Source organism: Terrapene carolina, unplaced genomic scaffold, assembly GCF_002925995.2.
Source record: "Terrapene carolina triunguis isolate 2854851 unplaced genomic scaffold, T_m_triunguis-2.0 Scaffold32368, whole genome shotgun sequence".
NCBI classification, from domain to species: Eukaryota; Metazoa; Chordata; order Testudines; family Emydidae; genus Terrapene; species Terrapene triunguis.
Window position 1 is genome coordinate 1 of NW_020696719.1, and position 6,083 is coordinate 6,083.

The following is a 6,083-nucleotide window of genomic DNA, read 5'->3' on the forward strand; positions in this document are numbered from 1 at the left end:
CGGATGCAGGGGGAGCCTCCGACATATTCATGGCGGCCCCTGCGGGGCCCCCGGGGCCTGGGGCAAATTGCACCACTTGCCCCCCCCCGGGCAGCCCTGAGACATTCTCTCGCCTAGACCTAGACCAGTTTCAACAGATTTAAAATTTTTATTAAGATGTTAAAAAAAAAAAAGGGAACAGAGTTTGAGCATAGAAGTTTCTGGTTATCAGGGAATACTGTACAGATTATCGATGGTGCAAAGTTTGGTTTAAAATCAGGTGGCCTAAGGAATACATAATCTGCAATATCCCCGATTGGCGGTAAAAGGGTGATGGGTCAAAGTACAGGCATTGAGATATGAGGGTATGAAGTTCATATAGTGGCTATGTACGGGTGTGGAGTATAATGAGTAGATATAATGATGAGGATGGATTGACCCTCATTTGGTGAGATTTAATGTTCAGGGAGTTTATGGTTCCAGTAATTCTCTACAGATTTGTCACCAAGATCAAGGACTGCAGTGAAAAGACAGCAAGGCCTGTGTGCTGGACTTGTGTGTAGAAGCTGATTCACAAATATTCAGTGTAGTGTATTATATGGTGTCATCTTATATCCTTCCCAAGGGCAAAAAATCTTCTGAAACAATGAAGGCTTGGGCTCATAACCAGTGGCTGCAGAACTTTTGGATGCGCAAGTCCACATTTCTGCATCTGTGTGCAAAACTCACCAAAATAAAAGCTGCACTGACAATGGAAAAGAAAAAAAAATTGCACTATGGGGATCTGCAACAACCGATTCTTATTGGTCAATCAGTGGTCTCTCTCCTAAACCAAGGTGGACTGGATTTCTTTAATGTAAGTAGTCACAACATATTGTTAAAGCTCATTTTATGCTCAATGCTGTGTTAAGATCTCTGCAGTCACAGATAATAATGGTCTTCTTGGGGAATCAGGGCACAGTATCCAGTCTGCAAGACACACACACACACACACACCGCTTGAACAAAAAATGATCTTTGAAAAAAACTTGCATACAGTATTAAATGGAGGTGTGAGACACCCCTATATCCCTGCTGACAAGTTTCTGGCAACTCCCTTACCCTCATCCACACCCAGCTCATCAGTTAGACCAATTCTAGTAGTGAAACTTGCATTGATATCCAAAATACTGAAGCGGACGAATTTCATTGTCAGCACCCTGAAGTAACACCAGCCATAGGTAAGAGTGACCAGCTCCTATTGTCTATCCTAAAGAAATTCCTTGAGTCATTAGTTTACCCATAAACAAATCTAGTCTCCTCCCTTCAAGCAATTTTCTCTACAAAACCATATACTGACTCTCCAGTAACATTTCTGATGCATGTGTGACGAAGTGGGGGGTTTCTTGTTTTCTGTGGAGTTTCAATGGTTTGCATGTGAAGGGGGTGGGACTCAGTTTCCCTGGGTGTTACTGGTTTAACAAGGTGAGGGGAGAGGGAGTGTGTTTTGCAGAGGACCGGAGAGAGGACTTGGGGACCCAGCCGATGGCCTGGAGAATGGATACCCCGGCGACCTGGTGACCCAGAGGCCCAGCTGAGGAGACGCAGCCGGTTCTGGCCAGTGGGAGGACAATGGGCTGCAGAGTGAGGACCCAGTGACCTAACCAGCCAGTTCTGGCCAGTGGGAGGACAATGGGCTGCAGAGTGAGGACCCAGTGACCTAACCAGCCGGTTCCAGCCAGAGCACAGAAGCAGGAGAGGAGGCCCTGGTTTACGACCCTCTTTACCTGGAGTGAAGACAATGGACAGAGGCGGGGACAGCTGGGAGCAGGGGGGCTCTGGGCTGGAGAGGGGGAGCAAGCAGAGCCCACCTGGATGCAGAGAGACTGGGGTGTGCTGGGCTGAGGGAGGTGCAGCTCCAGGAGGTAGAGGGGCCTGACCCCGAGAGAGAGTGGACCCCCGAGAAGGGCTGTCTCACTGAAAGGGGCACCCCACACAGACCGCACGGGGCCAAGAGTGGGCACGATCTGTGAGTCCGTGACAGCATGCATAGACCCAAATTCTGCCTGAGTTCCACTGGGGTTTCATCTACTCCAAGACTCTGAGCTACGATCATCAGCTGGGAAGCCTCACGGGTTCAAGCTTCCTGGAGTGGGTGAGATCCCTCAATTTCCCTCTCTGTTTCCTTTTCTACCTCAGGTATTAACCTTTAATAATGTCACTTATTTTTGTTTAGGCTCTCCTTTGAGTAGTTATCACTATTAGTCCATAAATAACTTACTCTTCTGTTTGTATCTTCCACATTTATTCTGCAGCAATGCTTCTTTTTCCTAAGCTACAGAACCCTGTAGCGCCCAAAAATACTCTGGGGTTTGCGCATCAAGTGGGTTACTACCAGTACAATTGTGATGTAAGAGTGGGGATAGGGACATGCTAAATCTGGGACAAATAAGGGTGTCAGCTTGAAAGTGCTGTTTGACTCATTCAATTGGGCACAATAGCAGTACATTGATAGAATTACACAACCACCCCCCCTCCAGAAGAGTAACCCTAATAAATGAGAGTACTCCAAAGTATTGTGCAAAGCTGGTCACAAATTGTTGAACAAATGCAGGCAGCATGTGACCATAATCACATGTTAATTGTTGATTAGTTGCTGTGGAGTAGGGAAACTGAGGCACAGACCTGAGCAAGCTTTCTTTTTCAGACCAAGCTCCTTTAGCAAGGTCTATCTCTCTCTCACAGAATATTTGTTAACCTTCTACTAAGAATCTTGCTTAGAATACCTGTAGCACTGTGCACAAAGGAGTTAAGAGTTGTGCCTTAAAAATAAAGGTTTTACAGCAATACTGTTAGTAGTGAAAGAGGGGTGCTTTACAACAGCTTTATACACAAGCAGTACATTATTAGAATTATCAGGGGGAAAAAACCCAAACAAGTAGCCCCAATAACTGAGCATACCCCAAGTAATGGTCAAATCTGGTAAAAGTACACAAATACTAATGGTCTTCCTGGCTAACTGCATGTTTAATCAAGAATCTTTAAAATAACTGTATAGTCATTTCTTAAATGGTTTGCATGCCTTTAATCATGGTGATTTATGTATTTATTGCTCCCCATTTCTCTATTGTTTATCTGTGTGGTCTGTGTCTGGTTTTTTGATTTTCTTTGGCTGATGTATAAGTAATTTTGCCGGTGAAAAACAATTCAGGTGGTGGGATCTAATTTGTTAGATAATGGACTAACATTATTTTAGGATTCATTAGTTAAATTACAGTAAAATGATTGATTAAAGGCATAGCTGAGAATGAGGTGATACTGATATGTGTATGTTATATGTAAGCGGGGGAATGGTCCCGCTATTGTGGGGAACTTTCCTGGCTTCTGCACTACCCCGGTGAAGTGGGCTAGCGAAAGGATCTGAGTCCTCGCTCCCACTTCCTTTACCCAGAGGCCTCCCTGCCCTTGAGGACTCCCCTTCCACTCTCCTGTCTGGCACAGTCCTCGTAAACCCCGACAAGGCTGGGCCCAGGATTCCTGGGGGGCTTGACCACCAACCCTGCTGTGGTCACCTAGGACAGGGGCTAGGGTGTCCCCACTCCGGGGTAGTCTCTCTGCACTGGGCACCTCCCTGACCCACTGATTATTCCATACAATTTAAAGCAAATACAAGTTGTTTAATTAACAATTAATCTAAAGAAAAGAAGAAGGAAAAATGGGAAAGGTTAAAGGAAAACACATCACACAGCTCTGTGGCAGGGAACATCACAAACAGTGTCTCTGGACATCAGGGCACTTCGCAGTCTGTTCCTTGCAGGTCCCAGATTTCCTTCTCAGGTCTTGGCTGTGCTGCAGGGATGCTGCGGGTTGGACACTTGCAATGGTGGTGGCCACACACCTCCGTGCTTCGAGTGGTGGGACCCTTCTTCCCAGCGTTGCCCCCGTCAGGTTAAGGTCCCCCTCCCGGTCTGGCCTGCAAGGGCCCTTGGCTGGGGGTGTCTTTCTGTGCTGGGCACTTTGACCAAGGTCCCCCCTTGGCTGGCCCCACTTGCTCACCACACCTGGCTCTGTGGCTGAGGCTCTGCTCCCAGCACAGGATCTGCTCTCCCTGGGCTGCGTCCCTGGCTCAGTGGCTGTGGATCTGGCCCCTCTGGATCTGGCCCGGTTCTGCTCTCCAGCTCAGCTTGGGCCCCTCCTTTCTCCTTAGCTCGGCCCCACTCAGTCTGACCCAGGCCATTCCAGCTCACCGGGAGGACAGGACCCCCCTGGCCTCCTGTCATGTCAATCAGGCTGACCTGGAGCATTGGCCTCTCATTGTTCCTGGGGACTGTCAGTCTCAGGCTCCTGATTTCCCATCAACCATTCCCCTTTCAGTGCTGGGAGCTAGCCAACCAAAACACCCCCACTGAATGTTAGTAAGGGAGCAAGAGTCCCCTTATATATAGGTGTTTCTCTATTTCAGATTCTTCAGAGTTTCAGAAAACTATTTTCTCCCAAAAACTTGCACCAACTAAAAACTTAACTCAACAACACACATAATGGAAAGTAAGTAGAATGTTTCCATGGGTTCCCATGGGGGGAGGGATAGCTCAGTGGTTTGAGCATTGGTCTGCTAAACCCAGGGTTGTGAGCCCAATCCTTAAGGGGGCCATTTAGGGATCAGAGGGGGAAAAAAAAGGCGGGGGCAGGGGGGGGCTAAAGGGGGCAGCGACATTAAAGCATAAAGCACTACCACAGCGGAAGTGTAACGTCAGCCGTGTAAGGGCCGGTACAAGTGGCTGGGTCTTACTGGTATGCTGAACCGACCCACTTTCACCTCTGGTAATTATGATGTTTATTCTAAATATCAGTGTTGTTAGTTTGCAGAAGCGTATTTGGAGCACAAAGACATCAGTATGGTAGAAACAACACAAGAGGCTAAAATTGCGTTTAGAAGACATATAGCAATTCTTCTAATGAAGGAGTCAGGTAATTACTTTCTACCATGTACTGTTATCTCATTAGGCACATGTGAAGATAACATGAAGAGTGGAATTATGTCACAAAGCAGACAGTTATCTTAATACCCCTAAAGTGGGATATCTCACAGGTTTGGTTCTGTAATGGTGACTATGAACTAATAATATCCTTAAGTACACAAAAATTTGAATCAGGTGAATGATGATTGCTATTGATCGGCCAGCTAAATGAAATTGGCATTTTTAGATACAGGGGCAGTAAACTAAAAATTTGAGAAAATATGAGTCACAAAAAAGGAAAAGATACGTTCAAACCATGGACTGGATTAAAATATTGACATTAATTAATAAATGAAGATTTGCATTTTCAGTTTGGTCATAAAGTATTCATCATTTCATAACGATATATATATTTTTAAGAAAACGTGGAAGACTACTGCATATACTGCAACCTCGTCAACTGTGAAAAGGAAAGTGAGGATTGCACGATGGTAAGAAACATAGAATTATATGAGAAATAAATGCCATAAACTGCCTAAGGATCATGATTCTTGTAAAAAAAATCCACTTCAGTAAACATTTTCTTCATGCTGATAGGCATACATACGTTAGGTAATGCTGACATGTGGAAGGAATAGCATGAGTGAATGAAAAGTATGTGTAACATTATAACTTCTGTGATTTCATTTCTTAATTGTTACTTATCAAAGGTCCAGTGTGATTCTTGCAAGAGGTGGGCACATTTGCCCTGCATTACAGAAGGAACCAATCAAGACTACCTGCCTGATGACAAGAAAGAGTACAACTGCAAAAAATGTGCATAGTTCACTTCTTTACCCCCCCCCCCAAAATTGTTTAAATGCCTCTTGTTCAAAACATAATGCAACCAAAAGACATTTTTCATGTATATACCAGATTATAATAATAAATGTTCTTTACTTTAAAAAATTGTTCTCTGTATTTGTGTCCATGTATATGATGCAAATTGGAAGAGTAAAGTAAAAAAATGAAAGTGGTCTCACCTTGGGCTCAGGGGCATGCTCCGTACCCCCAAACCTTACCTCCCTTTTCACGGATTCACACACAAAAAAGTGAAACAGCATGCCTCAATCATGCAATAGATCAATTTGGCACATTAGCCAGGAGGAAGCAGACCGTGAGTGTTTT

General features: G+C 45.0%; 1 long non-coding RNA gene across 1 annotated transcript; it reads left to right on the forward strand.

The window, feature by feature from the left end:
• Window positions 1-4,881: 4,881 nt before the first annotated feature.
• LOC113409321 lies at window positions 4,882-5,816 on the forward strand. Its single transcript, XR_003370511.1, has 3 exons — window positions 4,882-4,926; window positions 5,337-5,407; window positions 5,627-5,816. It is a non-coding gene; the product is annotated as an uncharacterized LOC113409321 (long non-coding RNA).
• The last annotated feature ends 267 nt before the right edge of the window (window positions 5,817-6,083 follow it).